Genomic DNA, 19,849 nt, shown 5'->3' on the forward strand with positions numbered 1-19,849 from the left:
GGCAGGAACAGCAGCCTGAAGTGACCAAGCGTGGGAACGAAAGCACGCCAGGTCCTTATCAGCGTCCTCACTCGCAGCCGGGCGCTGGCCTGCACCCCATGGCCACCGGGCTGATGCGCGCGCATACGCGCGATGCCAGTGTGTCCCCGCCTCTGGTCCTCACGGACCCGAGACTGTTGTTCCACGGGGACCCTCCAAGGTGTCCCTCTTATTCCACCAGTGGGAACAGCTGGTGGTGCGGCTCGCACGCGGTGGCACCTGATGCGACGCTTTGCGCCGGTGTCACCACGGAGAGCCACCCACTATATAGCCTGTTCATGGCGCGCCTCTCGCTCTGCCTCTTTGAGTGGGACCAGGGAGACGTCGCCCGGCTGCGACTGGCCAGGGCTGGTGAGGCGGGGAACGATCCCCGAGGCTCCGGCTACGGAAAGATCCCGTTAAAGGAGCTGGCCCGCCACTGCCGCCGCCGCACACGCGACACGTGCAGGAGACTGGCCGGCTCATTGACGAGATGCTGGAGGCCTTCGGGGATGCCACTGACAACATGGGTGTCCCGGTTTTGGACCGCGACAAGATCCAGGAAATCTGGAAAACTCAGAGGCGCCACCTCCACTGCATCCAGGACCCACCTGGCGTGCACCTGTACATGCAGACCGGGCAGCTGGTCAAAGGGGGGATCACGCTGCCGGTGTTCAGGTGTGCTGCCAGGTTCAACTTCGTTGGAGTCGTTCCACCTGCATCTGGACCGCTTCATACCTGGTAAGGGTGCCCAGAAACCTGTACTTTTGACCTGTGTTGTGCGAGGGAGTGGGTGGCATTACATCTTATCTCTCTCTCTCTCTCTCTCTCCCTCATTGTGTCTTTCAGGCACTTCAGCGAGTGCTCACTTTCAGGCCTACCTGCCGGAAGGCCTGACGCTGTGGAACGAAGACCGGCGGCACAAGCAGTGGAGGGAGCAGACCGATATATGGTCTGCTACAGTGGCCAACTCCAGCACTCCACCAACGAGCTGAGCGTAGATTTTATATCATAGGAAGCTCGTTGTTGATTACACCCGGCCTGCGAAGTACACTGGTGAGGCAGGCGCCGAGCTGTCTGTCTGTCTGTCTTATCTGTTTCTCCCTCCGTCCCACCTTTTCATTTTATAACAGTTGCCCCTTTTCACAGGTGAGCTCATTGGTATCCAGTACCTGTTTTCGCAGACCGGTCGAGTGCTGGAGGAAGTGATGGGCAGGGATCCCGGACGCCCGGATGGGACTGACACGGACGACGCACGACAGTGTGGTGGGATGAGGGCTTCCAAGAGGTCGAGGGCCTGGAAGAGGAAGCTCTGGACAACACCGTTTTCGGCCTTGAGGAGGACTTCGCCCAACAACCGCTGTCGTCTGTCAGGTCCCAGTCGCATCCTGCCATCGGCGCTCACAGTCTGGGCCAGCCGACCAGGAGACCTCCCCTGGAGCAGGCCACTCAAAGCAGGTCCCACAAGCTGGTAAGTGTCTCCTGACAAGTTGTGCTATACCTGTGGAATATCTGATGAGTGCTCCTTTCTCACTTTTGCTCTTCTTCCCCAACAGCATAGCCTTGGAACTGATAATGACCCAGGTTACCAGCACGTGGTCAACCTGGCCTTGAGTCTCCGCTCTGCTGCCACCACGCCCACGTGGACGGCAGCAGCAAGGGCGGACATCGCCACCCTCTGGGAACGCGATTGCCGAGGGCGACAAGGCCCCAGTTCGCTTCCGCCACGCTACCAGGAAAGACTGGTGCAGAGGTTCGACGCAAGCACTCGCACACCAGTGTCACACCGGGAGTGGAGAGCCTGACGACGTAAGTGATCAACCTCTTTGGTGTGGCCTCTATCCTTTTGATTGGATATCGATGGCATGACTGACTGACTGACTGACTGACTCTCTCTCTGTCTGTCTCTCTCTCTCTCTCTCTCTCTCTCTCTCTCTCTCGCCCCCTGAATGTTGTAGGTGTATGGTCGGCTGGCGGCCAAGCCGCACAGATGCTAAACATCAGCCGCCTTGGAGGCCGTTTGTGTAGAGCTGTCCAGGATTCACCCCGAAGGAACCACCATCTGCGGCGTGAGGGTGAATCGCTGGGCAGCTGATGTGGGATTACATCTGCATCCGGAAAACATCCTCACAAACTCGGTACTCCTGGCCCAGACTCGAATCCAGTTATTCCCCTCAATCAACGCGACACTGGCACAATGGTAAGTACACACTGCACAAGTACAATCCACCATGCTGCTCTCCTCCCTCCCTCCCTCCCTCCCACCGTGACTTTCTTTGCTTTCTGTCCCTGTAGGCACTACACTCGCACCAGGGAGCTTCAACGGCGGGATCTGGAGTTGGCCGTGCCCCTGCCAACCAGCTCGGCCCTTGCTACTGAGCCCACCTCACCGCCCACCACCCACGGGCCCCGAGCAGTCCGCTGCACAATCACTCCACTTCCTGACCCGCCCTAACCTATCCGGTCAGGCAACGCGAGCGACGTCGGGGCCCCGTGGATGTGGCACCAGCCATCGTTGTGCACCCCCCCGTGCCACATGAAGCCCCCGCCACCCAGCCACTCTCCCGCCGGCTGACACTGCCAGTCCTCCGCTTCCACCGCCAGGCAGGACCCTCAATACCACGCACCACTGCCTGGCGGCGGAAGAAAAAGCAGGAGGCGGAGCGAGGCACGACAGCAAGGAATCCTCCCCAAACAAAGAAAAAGATTGGAAAACAACATATGTAAGAGCTGTGGCGGCAAAAACCAAAGAGTTCGGCCACAGCCAGTTTGGGGATTCTTTTGCTCCACGCCAGCCGGCAAAACCATCGAGGAGTGGCTGGCGGAAGCGGAGGGAAAAACAAAAACGTGCAGGGGGGGATTGCCAATAAATTAATTTTTGTTTTTTTTAATCTGTAGATGGAGCCCATACGTTGCTTTTTTTTTATTTATTTTTTTTTTTTTTATTATATATATATAACTGCCTCGGCACTTTATCTGTTGGCAGAAAGGGAGGCCTGCTTCATTTCATTTTGAAGTTGCTTTACTTTTTTTTTTTTTTCCCCCCAACCTTTGCAAATTACTGGCACTTTGTATTTTGGCAAGGAGGCCTCCGTCCTTTTTTAAGCTTTTTTTTTTACTTTTTTTTTTTACAATCTTTGCAAATGACTGGCACTTTATATGTTCTCAAGGAGGCCTCCGTCCTTTTCGTTGCTGTTTTACTTTTTTTTGCAATCTTTGCAAATGACTGGCAAGGAGGCCTCCTTCCTTTTTCAAGCTGTTTTTACTTTTTTTTTTTTTTCCAATCTTTGCAAATGACTGGCAGGCCTCTCTCTCTCAATTGTCTTTTTAATTTTGGGCTTCATCTACAGGTATGGCAATATTTTTTATTCTATATATATACTTTTTTCATTAATTATTTTTACTATATAGTTATTTCGTATTGTTCTTTCATGCATATAGTTATTTCATGTTCTTTTTTTGATAAGTGTTTGATTTCTATTAGTTATTTCATGTTCTATTTATTGTATATAGTTATTTCTCTTGTATTGTTTGATATTTCGCTTTTATAAACCTTGATTGATTGAATCGCTCTGTCTGCCTTGCTCTCTATCCCGCCACGCTTTAAGGGCTCTCTGTTTACCTTCCGCACCGCGTGGCTAATCTAGCATGCGTCCGCCTCTTTCCTTTTACGGACCCGGCTCCGCACTGCAAAGCACCGGCTCCGCACACCAACTGGCCTTCTTCCGTCACGAAGATTGGCTTACATTTTTTGCCCAGGGGCCATGCTAATCTTCTCTGTATCGCTCCAATTTTAGTTGATGTACTGCCTGAGCAAGTACAGATTTGGGGAGAAGGCTCTGTGCTTAAGTACGGGGGATGCACCACCTCGTCAGACCATTGTGGTGTAATTTGCTTGGCGTTCAGCTCTATTTCTCAGGTTGCAGTCTCTTCTAATGGTAAAATTCCACGAATAGCAGTGTGGAGAAGAAGCAGACAATGCCCAGTGTAGCATCCAGCCTCTCTCTTTGCCATTTTCCAGTGTAAATTTCACAGAGAGGCCACCTTGGCTTTATGCTAATTCCATATCAGATGTGTGCCCCAGGGCGGTGCGTTGTGGGCGTGGCCGCCGTGACTTGCTGAATTTCCGCAGAGGTTGTTTTCTTTGCTCATACTAGGTATACAACACTTTCCGGGTTAATTTTTTTCTGGCTGGAACACCACTGAGAAGAAATGAGAATGGGTACAGGCACCGTGAAATCCCTGCTTTTCCCTATAGGAAATGATCAACTCTAAGCTAACCTACTGAAAGAAACATTAAACCGTTAAAATAAACATTTAATAAGAGAAAAATTAGAAGAAATAAAAATGATAGAAATGATTAAAGGTAAAACTCTACATCCTCCTTGGAAATTAAAGATTGAATTAGAAATGGGAAAACTGCTGATCCCAGGAGCCAACCAGTGCCCCAGTTAATGAACCCGTTGTCTTTTGAGAAGCTTGGAAAACAAAGAAACACCTGGTTTTCTTGAAAACTCCCCGTACTTTGCCATCCAAACAAGAACTGAACTTGTCGCGACCATTCCGATCTCTGCTGTGTTTAATAAGGAGAGACCAACCACTGACCTCCTTCTCTGGACATTAAGAATGTTGTCTGATGCGGAGACAGCGCCATCTTTGGCCAAAACTGGCATGACGCCTAACTCCAGATCCCTCGCTGAGAGAGACGTAATAGTAAGCAGCTGAATTTTCATGAACGGCATATGCCGAGATGGAACTGGAACTGGAGTGAACCACCCGGAAATGGGGTGGCCCACTTTTTGTTCCTTTATTTTGATTGTAAACAATTCCCACACTCACCTCCCAGTCTGCACAATGAGGGCCAGTGCCTCCAGTCAACAAGATCCGGAAGCGCTCGCGACCTTCTAGGGGGTGAGTTAAAAGGATGGCTTGTATGAATCATTTGGTGAAGAGCCCTGTACTTTTTGTTTTTTGGTGGACTTGTCTCTGTCTTGTCTGTCTGTCTGTCTGTCTGTCTGTCTGTGTTGCTCTCAACACCAGCTACTTTGCCTGGGGTGGACATACCAGGAACAGCACAAGTGGGTAAGCCGGCCCTTTTTTACCACTGGCAAGGACGGAAAGCCTGTGCTGACCTCCAACCTTGCTTTTGGTTTCTCCCCGGCCCCCAATGCACCTCCCGCCCCCAATCGGCCAACCTTTTTTTAGGGCCCTTTTTTCCTGTGGATCTACCGCTGTGGGCTAAGCTTCCCACCCGGGAGCCACAGGTTGTCGGAGCCGGGTTACAGGGCCCCCGGAGGGTCCTGGATACAGCGGATGGTACTTCTGGCCACGGGTACCCCGAGTGCCGGGGTCGGGGTGGGGGGGCCCCGGCCATCCTGCAACCCCACCGGGGGTGTTTCCAGCTTCCTATTCGGCGCGGGCCAAGGGAGGGCCCCCCAGGTACCCGGGGGCCCACCCGTTTTTTAAAAAGGATCCGCGCGCGAGGGGTGAACCCCCCCCAAGGGGCCCCGGGGGCCCGTCCCGCCCCGCCCCAAGGGGCCAAAAACTGGCGGCCCTTTTACCGGGGGGTGACCCCTGCCCCGTGGCTAGCCCCCTCCCGGTTTTGGGCCGGGGGGGGGCCAGGATAGATGAGATCAAGGGCGGATCACCCCATCTTTGCCAATCCTGAAGATGGACTAACCAAGAAGGTGGCAAAGCCGTCCCCCTCCTTCCTTCCCTTTCCCTTTCCCTTTCCCTTTCCCTTTCCCTTTCCCGCTTACTGTCGCCTTCCTTTCATTGTTCGGTGACCAAGAAACTCGCTGGGGCGCAGGAACACAGCCTGGGTGACCAACGGGGGCCCCGACGGAGGGCCTTATCAGCCCCCCTGCAGCCGAGGGGCGGCCCCACCCCCTGGCCACCGGGGGATGGGCCATACCGGGTGCCAGGTGTCCCCGGCCCCTTTTACCGGGGGCCCGTTCCCCGGGGGGCCCTCCCAAGGGGTCCCCCTTTTCCCCAGTGGGGGAAAGGGTGGTGGTGCGGTCCGCGGGGCACCGTCCACGCTTGCGGCCGGGGGTTTACCACGGAGACCACCCCCCCATTAAATTTTCATGGGCGTCTCGTTTTTGCCTCTTTGAGTGGGACAGGGAGCGCCCCCCGGGGCCACGCCAGGGCTGGTGGGGGGGAACGATCCCAGGCCCGGGGTCGAAAGATCCCGAAAGGAGCTGGCCCCACTGGCCCCCCCCGCCGGGCGGGGGGCTGGGCCGGGGTCATTGCGGGTGCTGGAGGCCCCGGGATGCCACTGAAAATGGGTGTCCCCTTTTTTACGCAAAGATCCAGGAAATCTGGAAAAATCAGAGGGCCCCCCTCCACCATCCGGACCCCACCCCACCGTTTGAACCGGGCAGCTGGTCAAAGGGGATCACGCTGCCGGGGCAGGGGGCGGGTTCAACCGTTGATCGTTTCCCCCGCACTGGGCCGCTTCATACCTGGTAAGGGTGCCCAGAAACCTGTACTTTTGACCCGTTTGGCAGGGAGGGTGGTATTACATTTTTTTCTCTCTCTCTCTCTCTCTCTCTCTCTCTCTCCCCCCATTGTGTCTTTCAGGCCTTCAGGAAATAGGCCCCCTTTCAGGCCTACCTGCTGGAAGGCCTGCCTGGGGGAACGGAAAACCCTGCGGGACAAGGTGGAGGGAGCAGACCGGATATGGTCTGCTCGTGGCCAACTCCAGCCCCCCAAAAGCGAGCGAGATTTTTTTATCAAGGGGTCTTTTTGATTACACCCGGCCCCAGGAAAACTGGTGGGGGCGGAGCCCCTCTGTCTGTCTTATCGTTTTTTCCCCCCGTCCCACCTTTTTATTTTATAAAGTTGCCTTTTCACAGGTGAGCTTATTGGATCCAGTACCTGTTTCGAGACCTCATGGGGGAAGTGATGGGGGGGGATCCCCGGCCCCGGATGGGACTGACAGGACGCCAAGTGTGGATGAGGGGGCCAAGAGGTGGGGCCTGGAAGAGGAAGTTGGGCAACACCGCCTTCGGGCCCTTGGGGGGACTTGCCCAACAACCCCGGGGCCGTCAGGTCCCAGTCGGATCCCCATCGGGGGCCCACAGTCTGGGCCAGCCACCAGGAGACCTCCCTGGGGCGGGCCCAAAAACAGGTCCCCCAAAACTGGGAAGTGTCTCCTGACAAGTTGTGCTATACCTGTGGAATATCTGATGAGTGCTCCCCCTTCTCCTTTTGCCCCTTCCCCCCAAAAAAGGCCTTGGGAAATGACAATGACCCAGGTTACCAGCCCTGGTCAACCCGGCCTTGGCTGCAAGCTCCCACCCGCCTACGGGGGCACAAGGGCGGCATCGCCCCCCTCTGGGGAACATTGCCGGGCTCGGCCCCCGTTCCTTCCGCCCCCTACCAGGAAAGACTGGTGAGGGGGGGCCCCCGCCAAGCACTCGCACCCAGTGTCCCCCGGGGGGAGCTTTAAAAGAAGTGATCAACCCTCTTTGGTGTGGCCCCTATCCTTTATTTGGGTTCGGGATGACTGACTGACTGACGGCTGCCCCCGGGCCCCCCTCTCTCTCTTCTTCCCCTTTTCTCTCTCTCTCTCTCTCTCTCTGGGCCCCCGAATGTTGTAGGTGTAGGGGTCGGCCGGGGGCCGCGATGCCAAACATCAGCCGCCTTGTGGAGCCGTTTGTAAACTGTCCCGGATTCACCCCGGGAACCCTATTGGGGGTGAGGGTGAATCGCTGGGAGCTGTGATGCGGATTAAACTGCATCCGAAAACATCCTCCAAAATCGGTATCCCGGCCCAGACTCAATCCCGTTATTCCCCAATCAAAACACTGGCACAATGGTAATACACCGCCGACAATCCACCATGCTGCTCTCCTCCCCCCCCCTCCCTCCTCCCACCCTGACTTTTTTTCTTTCTGTCCCTGTAGGCCTACACTCGCACCCGGGGGCTTCAACGGGATCTGGGTTTGGCTGCCCCCCAAAGCTGGCCCCTTGCTACTGGCCCCCCCTGCCAAGCCCCACCCACGGGCCCCCGGGAGTCCGGGGGACAATCACTCCCCGACCCGCCCTTTACTATCCGGGGCGGAACGCGGGGACGCGGGGGCCCCGTGGGGGGAAAACCACGCACCCCCGGCCATGAAGCCCCCCCCCCCAGCCACCCCTCCCCCCCCGCTGACACTGCCAGTCCTCCCCCTTCCACCCAGGGGGGACCCCCAATACCCCGCACCACTGCCTGGCGGCGGGAAAAACAGGGGGCGGACGATGGCAACAGCAAAGGGAAACCTCCCAAAAAAAAAAAAAAAGATTGAAGCATACATATGTAAGGCTTCCGGGAAAAAAAAAAATTCGCCCAGCCAGTTTGGGGGAACTTTTTTTCCCCCGCCCGCCGCAAACCCGAGGGTGGTGGCGGAAAACGGAGGGAAAAAAAAAACGTCGGGGGGGTTGCCAATAAATTTTTTTGTTTTTTTAAACTTGGGAGCCAAAATTTCTTTTTTTTTTATTTATTTTTTTTTTTATATATATATATAATTGGACCTTTTTCTGTTGGCAGAAAGGGGGGGCCCCCATTTTCCCTTTTTTAAGCTGTTTTACTTTTTTTTTTTTTCCCAACCTTTAAATTACTGGCACTTTTTATTTTGGAAGGAGGCCCCCGTCCTTTTTGGGTTTTTTTTATTTTTTTTTTTTTTTTTTCCAACTTTTCAAATGACTGGCACTTTATATGTTACGGGACCCCCTTTTTTTCAAGTGTTTTTTTCTTTTTTTTCAATCTTTTTCAAATGATGGCAAGGAGGCCTCCTTCCTTTTCGTGTTTTACTTTTTTTTTTTTTTTCCCAAACTTTTTCAAATGATCACTTTTATATGTTATCAAGGGGCCTCCCCTCCCAAGCTGTTTTTATTTTTTTTTTTTTTTTCCCAAACTTTGCAAAAAGACTGGCAGGCCCTCTCTCTCTCAATTGTCTTTTTTTTAAATTTTTGGGGTTCATCTACAGGTATGGCAATATTTTTTATTCTATATATATACTTTTTTTTATTAATTATTTTTATATATAGTTATTTTGATTGTTCTTTTTTATATAGTTATTTCATGTTCTTTTTTTTATAAGGTTTGATTTCTATTAGTTTTTCTTTCTATTTATTGTATATAGTTATTTAATGTTTCTTCTTGTATTTGATTTCTATTAGTTATTTCATATTTCTATTTATTGTATATAGTTATTTCTTTGTATTGTTTGATATTTCGTTTTATAAACCTTGATTGATTGAATTATTCTGTCTGCCTTGCCTCTATCCCGGCGCCGCTTTAAGGGCTCTCTGTTTACCTTCCCGCGACGCGTGGCTAATCTTCTCTCGTATCGCACATTCAGTATGAGGCCATCTAATCTTCTCTGTATCGCCATGCCAATCTTCTCTGTATCGCTCAATGTTAGTTGCCTGTACTGCCTGAGCAAGTACAGATTTGGGGGGAAGGCTCTGTGCTTAAGTACGGGGGATGCACCACCTCGTCAGACCATTGTGGTGTAATTCGCTTGGCCGTTCAGCTCTATTTCTCAGGTTGCAGTCTCTTCTAATGGTAAAATTCCACGAATAGCAGTGTGGAGAAGAAGCAGACAATGCCCAGTGTAGCATCCAGCCTCTCCCTTTGCCATTTTCCAGTGTAAATTTCACAGAGAGGCCACCTTGGCTTTATGCTAATTCCATATCAGATGTGCCCGCGCCCCCGCGTCAAGTTTGCGTGGTCGCCGTGACTTGCTGAATTTCCGCAGAGGTTGTTTTCTTTGCTCATACTAGGTATACAACACTTTCCGGTTAATTTTTTCTGGCTGGAACACCACTGAGAAGAAATGAGAATGGGTACAGGCACCGTGAAATCCCTGCTTTTCCCTATAGGAAATGATCAACTGCGAAGCTAACCTACTGAAAGAAACATTAAACCGTTAAAAATAAACATTTAATAAGAGAAAAATTAGAAGAAATAAAAATGATAGAAATGATTAAAGGTAAAACTCTACATCCTCCTTGGAAATTAAAGATTGAATTAGAAATGGGAAAACTGCTGATCCCAGGAGCCAACCAGTGCCGTCAGTTAATGAACCCGTTGTCTTTTGAGAAGCTTGGAAAACAAAGAAACACCTGGTTTTCTTGAAAACTCCCCGTACTTTGCCATCCAAACAAGAACTGAACTTGTCGCGACCATTCCGATCTCTGCTGTGTTTAATAAGGAGAGACCAACCACTGACCTCCTTCTCTGGACATTAAGAATGTTGTCTGATGCGGAGACAGCGCCATCTTTGGCCAAAACTGGCATGACGCCAACTCCAGATCCCCTCGCTGAGAGAGACGTAATAGTAAGCAGCTGAATTTTCATGAACGGCATATGCCGAGACAGAAGAAACTGTGTATTACTAGCAGCAGAAATACCCCATCCTCACCAAGGAGGGAGCAAAGACTGACTTTGGTTGACGGCGCAACATTGACGTAGTTCGTAATTCCCACACTCAGAAGGGAGAGGACATGCGCTACATCAGAGGAGTCTGGATTTAGCATCGTCGGATTCTAAAACAAAGAGCCGTTGGCGTTCTTTCCGTACTCCTTCATGTTGCGTCTCGCTTCGAAAAAAATATCACTGTCGCGTATCGGACAAAGCCATTTTTGATTTACCGTCCGGCAGGAAGAGGCTTTCCAGTACCCCATTCCTGGCTGGGAAAACTTGCCGGCGATACAGAGAAGAAAGAAGCCAGTGACTACTGAAACCTTGGAATTAGTCGGGAAACGGAAGGCAATTGGGCTGACCATAGATGTAACTCACATTCCTTTCCCACGCCTCCTTCTGCATTTGACGATCGAGGTACAAGACGGAGTGCAATGTTTTTCGAGCGTTGCCTTTACCGTTACAGATCTTCCCAAACCTCATAGGAGCGCTGTACAGCATCAGCCAAACTTCATTTTTCTGACTTTATGTGATACTTCAATGGAGGAATCTTCGCTGGCGTGACAAATGCCTGTGACATATTTAGGAAGAAAAGAGGAGCGCTTCCCGATTTTTTGGTCATCCTTGCAGGGGCCATGCTAATCTGCTTTGTATCGCTCCAATTTTAGTTGATGTACTGCCTGAGCAAGTACAGATTTGGGGGGAAGGCTCTGTGCTTAAGTACGGGGGATGCACCACCTCGTCAGACCATTGTGGTGTAATTCGCTTGGCCGTTCAGCTCTATTTCTCAGGTTGCAGTCTCTTCTAATGGTAAAATTCCACGAATAGCAGTGTGGAGAAGAAGCAGACAATGCCCAGTGTAGCATCCAGCCTCTCTCTTTGCCATTTTCCAGTGTAAATTTCACAGAGAGGCCACCTTGGCTTTATGCTAATTCCATATCAGATGTGCCGCCCCAGGGCGGCGTTTGGGCGTGGCGCCGTGACTTGCTGAATTTCCGCAGAGGTTGTTTTCTTTGCTCATACTAGGTATACAACACTTTCCGGGTTAATTTTTTTCTGGCTGGAACACCACTGAGAAGAAATGAGAATGGGTACAGGCACCGTGAAATCCCTGCTTTTCCCTATAGGAAATGATCAACCGAAGCTAACCTACTGAAAGAAACATTAAACCGTTAAAAATAAACATTTAATAAGAGAAAAATTAGAAGAAATAAAAATGATAGAAATGATTAAAGGTAAAACTCTACATCCTCCTTGGAAATTAAAGATTGAATTAGAAATGGGAAAACTGCTGATCCCAGGAGCCAACCAGTGCCGTCAGTTAATGAACCCGTTGTCTTTTGAGAAGCTTGGAAAACAAAGAAACACCTGGTTTTCTTGAAAACTCCCGTATTTTGCCATCCAAACAAGAACTGAACTTGTCGCACCATTCCGATCTCTGCTGTGTTTAATAAGGAGAGACCAACCACTGACCTCCTTCTCTGGACATTAAGAATGTTGTCTGATGCGGAGACAGCGCCATCTTTGGCCAAAACTGGCATGACGCCAACTCCAGATCCTCGCTGAGAGAGACGTAATAGTAAGCAGCTGAATTTTCATGAACGGCATATGCCGAGAGAGAAGAAACTGTGTATTACTAGCAGCAGAAATACCCCATCCTCACCAAGGAGGGAGCAAAGACTGACTTTGGTTGGGCGCAACATTGACGTAGTTCGTAATTCCCACACTCAGAAGGGAGAGGACATGCGCTACATCAGAGGAGTCTGGATTTAGCATCGCCGGATTCTAAAACAAAGAGCCGCTTGGCGTTCTTTCCGTACTCCTTCATGTTGCGTCTCGCCGAAAAAATATCACTGTCGCGATCGGACAAAGCCATTTTTGATTTACCGTCCGGCAAGAAGAGGCTTTCCAGTACCCCATTCCTGGCTGGGAAAACTTGCCGCGATACAGAGAAGAAAGAAGCCAGTGACTACTGAAACCTTGGAATTAGTCGGGAAACGGAAGGCAATTGGGCTGACCATAGATGTAACTCACATTCCTTTCCCACGTCTCCTTCTGCATTTGACGATCGAGGTACAAGACGGAGTGCAATGTTTTTCAGCGTTGCCTTTACCGTTAACAGATCTTCCCAAACCTCATAGGAGCGCTGTACAGCATCAGCCAAACTTCATTTTTCTGACTTTATGTGATACTTCAATGGAGGAATCTTCGTTGGCGTGACAAATGCCTGTGACATATTTAGGAAGAAAAGAGGCGCTTCCACGATTTTGCGTGTCATCCTTGCGAGGGGCCATGCTAATCTTCTCTGTATCGCTTCAATTTTAGTTGATGTACTGCCTGAGCAAGTACAGATTTGGGGAGAAGGCTCTGTGCTTAAGTACGGGGGATGCACCACCTCGTCAGACCATTGTGGTGTAATTCGGCGCGTTCAGCTCTATTTCTCAGGTTGCAGTCTCTTCTAATGGTAAAATTCCACGAATAGCAGTGTGGAGAAGAAGCAGACAATGCCCAGTGTAGCATCCAGCCTCTCCCTTGCCATTTTCCAGTGTAAATTTCACAGAGAGGCCACCTTGGCTTTATGCTAATTCCATATCAGATGTGCCCCCCAGGGGGGCGTTGTGGCGTGGCCGCCGTGACTTGCTGAATTTCACAGAGGTTGTTTTCTTTGCTCATACTAGGTATACAACACTTTCCGGGTTAATTTTTTTCTGGCTGGAACACCACTGAGAAGAAATGAGAATGGGTACAGGCACCATGAAATCCCTGCTTTTCCCTATAGGAAATGATCAACTCTGAAGCTAACCTACTGAAAGAAACATTAAACCGTTAAAAATAAACATTTAATAAGAGAAAAATTAGAAGAAATAAAAATGATAGAAATGATTAAAGGTAAAACTCTACATCCTCCTTGGAAATTAAAGATTGAATTAGAAATGGGAAAACTGCTGATCCCAGGAGCCAACCAGTGCCATCAGTTAATGAACCCGTTGTCTTTTGAGAAGCTTGGAAAACAAAGAAACACCTGGTTTTCTTGAAAACTCCCGTACTTTGCCATCCAAACAAGAACTGAACTTGTCGCGACCATTCCGATCTCTGCTGTGTTTAATAAGGAGAGACCAACCACTGACCTCCTTCTCTGGACATTAAGAATGTTGTCTGATGCGGAGACAGCCATCTTTGGCCAAAACTGGCATGACGCCAACTCCAGATCCTCGCTGAGAGAGACGTAATAGTAAGCAGCTGAATTTTCATGAACGGCATATGCCGAGAGAGAAGAAACTGTGTATTACTAGCAGCAGAAATACCCCATCCTCACCAAGGAGGGAGCAAAGACTGACTTTGGTTGACGCAACATTGGCGTAGTTCGTAATTCCCACACTCAGAAGGGAGAGGACATGCGCTACATCAGAGGAGTCTGGATTTAGCATCGTCGGATTCTAAAACAAAGAGCCGTTGGCGTTCTTTCCGTACTCCTTCATGTTGCGTCTCGCTTCGAAAAAAATATCACTGTCGCGTATCGGACAAAGCCATTTTGATTTACCGTCCGGCAGGAAGAGGCTTTCCAGTACCCCATTCCTGGCTGGGAAAACTTGCCGACGATACAGAGAAGAAAGAAGCCAGTGACTACTGAAACCTTGGAATTAGTCGGGAAACGGAAGGCAATTGGGCTGACCATAGATGTAACTCACATTCCTTTCCCACGTCTCCTTCTGCATTTGGCGATCGAGGTACAAGACGGAGTGCAATGTTTTTGAACGTTGCCTTTACCGTAACAGATCTTCCCAAACCTCATAGGAGCGCTGTACAGCATCAGCCAAACTTCATTTTCTGACTTTATGTGATACTTCAATGGAGGAATCTTCGTTGATGACAAATGCCTGTGACATATTTAGGAAGAAAAGAGGCGCTTCCACGATTTTGCGTGTCATCCTTGCAGGGGCCATGCTAATCTGCTCTGTATCGCTCCAATTTTAGTTGATGTACTGCCTGAGCAAGTACAGATTTGGGGAAGGCTCTGTGCTTAAGCGGGGATGCACCACCTCGTCAGACCATTGTGGTGTAATTCGCTTGGCCGTTCAGCTCTATTTCTCAGGTTGCAGTCTCTTCTAATGGTAAAATTCCACGAATAGCAGTGTGGAGAAGAAGCAGACAATGCCCAGTGTAGCATCCAGCCTCTCTCTTTGCCATTTTCCAGTGTAAATTTCACAGAGAGGCCACCTTGGCTTTATGCTAATTCCATATCAGATGTGCCCCCAGGGCGGGTCGCTTGGGCGTGGCCGCCGTGACTTGCTGAATTTCCGCAGAGGTTGTTTTCTTTGCTCATACTAGGTATACAACACTTTCCGGGTTAATTTTTTTCTGGCTGGAACACCACTGAGAAGAAATGAGAATGGGTACAGGCACCGTGAAATCCCTGCTTTTCCCTATAGGAAATGATCAACTGCGAAGCTAACCTACTGAAAGAAACATTAAACCGTTAAAAATAAACATTTAATAAGAGAAAAATTAGAAGAAATAAAAATGATAGAAATGATTAAAGGTAAAACTCTACATCCTCCTTGGAAATTAAAGATTGAATTAGAAATGGGAAAACTGCTGATCCCAGGAGCCAACCAGTGCCATCAGTTAATGAACCCGTTGTCTTTTGAGAAGCTTGGAAAACAAAGAAACACCTGGTTTTCTTGAAAACTCCCCGTACTTTGCCATCCAAACAAGAACTGAACTTGTCGCGACCATTCCGATCTCTGCTGTGTTTAATAAGGAGAGACCAACCACTGACCTCCTTCTCTGGACATTAAGAATGATGCGGAGACAGCGCCATCTTTGGCCAAAACTGGCATGACGCCCAACTCCAGATCCCCTCGCTGAGAGAGACGTAATAGTAAGCAGCTGAATTTTCATGAACGGCATATGCCGAGAGAGAAGAAACTGTGTATTACTAGCAGCAGAAATACCCCATCCTCACCAAGGAGGGAGCAAAGACTGACTTTGGTTGACGGTGCAACATTGACATAGTTCGTAATTCCCACACTCAGAAGGGAGAGGACATGCGCTACATCAGAGGAGTCTGGATTTAGCATCGTCGGATTCTAAAACAAAGAGCCGTTGGCGTTCTTTCCGTACTCCTTCATGTTGCGTCTCGCTTTGAAAAAAATATCCTTGCGCTGCGATGACACGCAAAATCGTGGAAGTGCTCCTCTTTTCTTCCTAAATATGTCACAGGCATTTGTCCGTCAACGAAGATTCCTCCATTGAAGTATCACATAAAGTCAGAAAAATGAAGTTTGGCTGATGCTGTACAGTGCTCCTATGAGGTTTGGGAAGATCTGTTAACTTGGTAAAGGCAACGTTCGAAAAACATTGCACTCGTCTTGTACCTCGATCGTCAAATGCAGAAGGAGACGTGGGAAAGGAATGTGAGTTACATCTATGGTCAGCCCAATTGCCTTCCGTTTCCCGACTAATTCCAAGGTTTCAGTAGTCACTGCCTTCTTTCTTCTATGTATCGTCGGTAAGTTTTCCCAGCCAGGAATGGGGTACTGGAAAGCCTCTTCTTGCGGACGGTAAATCAAAAATGGCTTTGTCCGACGTCTGCGACAGTGATATTTTTGAGCGAGGCAACATGATAGAGTCCCGGAAAGAGCATGCGGCTCTTTGTTTTAGAATCCGGCGATGCTAAATCCAGACTCCTCTGATGTAGCATGTCCTCTCCCTTCTGAGTGTGGGAATTACGAACTACTACGTCAATGTTGCGCCGTCAACCAAAGTCAGTTTTGCTCCTTCCTTGGTGAGGATGGGGTATTTCTGCTGCTAGTAATACACAGTTTCTTCTCTCTCGGCATATGCGTTCATGAAAATTCAGCTGCTTACATTACGTCTCTCTCAGCGAGGATCTGAGTTGAAGCGTCATGCCAGTTTTTGGCTAAAGATGGCGCTGTCTCCGCATCAGACAACATTCTTAATGTCAGAGAAGGAGGTCAGTGGTTGTCTCTCCTTATTAACACAGCAGAAGATCGGGAATGGTGCGACAAGTTCAGTTCTTGTTTGGATGGCAAAGTCACGGGGTTTTCAAGAAAACCAGGTGTTTCTTTGTTTTTCCAAGCTTCTCAAAGACAACGGGTTCATTAACTGGCGGCACTGGTTGGCTCCTGGGATCAGCAGTTTTCCATTTCTAATTCAATCTTTAATTTCCAAGGAGGATGTAGAGTTTACCTTTAATCATTTCTATCATTTTTATTTCTTCTAATTTTCTCTTATTAAATGTTTATTTTTAACGGTTTAATGTTTCTTTCAGTAGGTTAGCCATGATTGATCATTTCCTATAGGGAAAAGCAGGGATTTCCACGGTGCCTGTACCCATTCTCATTTCTTCTCAGTGGTGTTCCAGCCAGAAAAAATTAACCGAAAGTGTTGTATACCTAGTATGAGCAAGAAAACAACCTCTGCGAAATTCAGCAAGTCACGGCAGCCCGCGCGGCCCGCCCCTGGGCGGGCACATCTGATATGGAATTAGCATAAAGCCAAGGTGGCTCTCTGTGAAATTTACACTGAAAATGGCAAAGGGAGAGGCTGGATGCTACACTGGGCATTGTGCTTCTTCTCCACACTGCTATTAGTGGAATTTTACCATTAGAAGAGACTGCAAATCTGCTCTGTATCGCTCCAATTTTAGTTGATGTACTGCCTGAGCAAGTACAGATTTGGGGGGAAGGCTCTGTGCTTAAGTACGGGGGATGCACCACCTCGTCAGACCATTGTGGTGTAATTCGCTTGGCCGTTCAGCTCCATTTCTCAGGTTGCAGTCTCTTCTAATGGTAAAAATCCACGAATAGCAGTGTGGAGAAGAAGCAGACAATGCCCAGTGTAGCATCCAGCCTCTCTCTTTGCCATTTTCCAGTGTAAATTTCACAGAGAGGCCACCTTAGCTTTATGCTAATTCCATATCAGATGTACCCCGCCCCAGGGGCGGGCCGCGTTTGTGGGCGTGGTCGCCTTGACTTGCTGAATTTCCGCAGAGGTTGTTTTCTTTGCTCATACTAGGTATACAACACTTTCCGGGTTAATTTTTTCTGGCTGGAACACCACTGAGAAGAAATGAGAATAGGTACAGGCACCGTGAAATCCCTGCTTTTCCCTATAGGAAATGATCAACTGCGAAGCTAACCTACTGAAAGAAACATTAAACCGTTAAAAATAAACATTTAATAAGAGAAAAATTAGAAGAAATAAAAATAATAGAAATGATTAAAGATAAAACTCTACATCCTCCTTGGAAATTAAAGATTGAATTAGAAATGGGAAAACTGCTGATCCCAGGAGCCAACCAGTGCCGTCAGTTAATGAACCCGTTGTCTTTTGAGAAGCTTGGAAAACAAAGAAACACCTGGTTTTCTTGAAAACTCCCCGTACTTTGCCATCCAAACAAGAACTGAACTTGTCACGACCATTCCTAGATGTAACTCACCTTCCTTTCCGATGTCTCCTTCACAATTCCATGATCGAGTTGCAATACCGAGTGCAATGTTTTTCGTCCTTTGCCTTTACCGCTACCATTTCTTCCTGTACCTCATAGGAGCTGTAGAGCATAATCCAAACTTCTTTTGCTGACTTTATGTGATAATTCAATGGAAGCAATTCCATGTCTGACCAGGGGGTGGCGAAATGCACTGACTTTTTCTCTCAATCCTCTGCATACCATTCATGGTATATTCCATAGCGTTCCAGCACCCGTGATGATGTCGGTTCTGGCTCCACTGCCTGTTATGCTGTCACTTCCTGTCTAGTCCTTTAAAGCCACCATCATTGCCACATGTCATCAGTTCTGTTTTGGACTTTGAACCACACTCAATTCCACATAATTCAATCCTTTTGCAGGCATGGCATAATATACGGCAATGTAATGCCATCTTTAACAGCACCATCAAAAATGTCTTCCCAGGACTTGAGTTGTTCTGATGCATATTCTGCAGTCCTCATGGTCCGACTGTAAGCGTCGTCTGCAGACACTGGATTGAAATAATGCCGTATTTTCTCAAACCCATTCTTTGTCGGGTGCCAAGTAAGTGAGAATTTTGTTCTTCTGCTTTAAACAAAGTACAAAAGGAAATGCTTCTTTATTACATCCTATAACGTGCAACTGAAGGAAACTCAGATTAGAAAACACTGAAACTCATTTAAAAGTGCTCTTAATTTATTAATTTACAGAAGTATAATAAATATTTCTTTATGCTCTCTTCACTCCATTTAGAGGGCCTTTCCTTCTGTGGTCTTAGAAGAACTAATTCTTTATTAATTCAGTCATCTTATGGCCACTTTCACAGTGTTGGTAGGAGCCGTCTATAACAATTTTAAAAAGCACGGTCAGCATGTCAGAGTTCATTGTTGTGATTGCTGTTCACTCTTTCCAATTACTTAAGAGTTTAATTGACTCTGGTCAAATATAAGGGGTCAAACAACTGATATCCTAATTTTTTCATGCTCTTTGTTTTGGGTGGCTATTGTACATTGTGGTGGTTACTCTTTGAAAGCATAACATGCCCCTCCTGTCTTCATACCACATATATCCTATATGGGCTAATCGCAAATGTTGTGAGTGGTCCGTACCTTAAGAAGCACAACATTTCCCACACTGAACAGTGCAAAGATCACATTTTAAATACTGTCAGTGATCCTTGATGGAGATTCAAACCCGTCGTTGCCCTGGTAGAACCTCAAACGCTGCACACGCCTTTTTAGACATTCACTGCTGGTTTGAGGAGATTGTGACATCTGCTGCAGCCCACGCACCACAAAATAATGCAGCACTCAGTGTGAATTTTCAATGGCCAGACTGCAGAACCACAAACTTCTGAAGACTGCAGATTTGAACTGTACACTATACACAACTACAAACAACAACAACAACATTTATTTTTTATAGCACATTTTCATATAACAAATAGCTCAAAGTGCTTTACATAATGAAGAATAGAAAAATAAAAGACACAGTAAGAAAATAAAATAAGTCAAAATTAATTAACATAGAATAAGAGTAAGGTCCAATGGCCAGGGTAGACAGAAAAAACAAAAAAAAAAACTCCAGACGGCTGGAGAAAAAAATAAAATCTGTAGGGATTCCAGACCATGAGTCCGCCCAGTCCCCTCTGGGCATTCTACCTAACATAAATGAAACAGTCCTCTTTGGATTTAGGGTTCTCACAGAAGGACTTGATGATGATGGTCACGTAGACTTCTGCCTTTTAATCCATCCATCAATGTTGGAGCTTAATGATGCTTTGAGTAGGTGGTGGTGGCCTGCGCCACCACCACAAAGAAACCGGAAAAAGAAACAGAAGAGAGAGTAGGGGTCAGTACGGATTTTAGAGCCACCATGAATAGTTATTATGATGAATTGAACATACAGAGTATCAGGATTAAGAT

At 48.3% G+C, this 19,849-nt stretch overlaps 4 non-coding genes across 4 annotated transcripts; all 4 read right to left on the reverse strand.

The window, feature by feature from the left end:
- Window positions 1-3,730: 3,730 nt before the first annotated feature.
- Window positions 3,731-3,839, reverse strand: LOC120520549. The gene has a single exon (XR_005631874.1). It is a non-coding gene; the product is annotated as a U6 spliceosomal RNA (small nuclear RNA).
- Window positions 3,840-11,017: 7,178 nt separating this feature from the next.
- On the reverse strand, window positions 11,018-11,121 carry LOC120520547. Its single transcript, XR_005631873.1, has one exon. It is a non-coding gene; the product is annotated as a U6 spliceosomal RNA (small nuclear RNA).
- A 1,551-nt stretch (window positions 11,122-12,672) lies between these two features.
- Window positions 12,673-12,778, reverse strand: LOC120520553. The gene has a single exon (XR_005631877.1). It is a non-coding gene; the product is annotated as a U6 spliceosomal RNA (small nuclear RNA).
- Window positions 12,779-14,323: 1,545 nt separating this feature from the next.
- On the reverse strand, window positions 14,324-14,428 carry LOC120520554. The gene has a single exon (XR_005631878.1). It is a non-coding gene; the product is annotated as a U6 spliceosomal RNA (small nuclear RNA).
- Between the last annotated feature and the right edge of the window lie 5,421 nt (window positions 14,429-19,849).

The sequence above is a fragment of the Polypterus senegalus genome, unplaced genomic scaffold (genome assembly GCF_016835505.1).
Source record: "Polypterus senegalus isolate Bchr_013 unplaced genomic scaffold, ASM1683550v1 scaffold_4412, whole genome shotgun sequence".
In the NCBI taxonomy this organism is placed as follows: Eukaryota; Metazoa; Chordata; class Cladistia; order Polypteriformes; family Polypteridae; genus Polypterus; species Polypterus senegalus.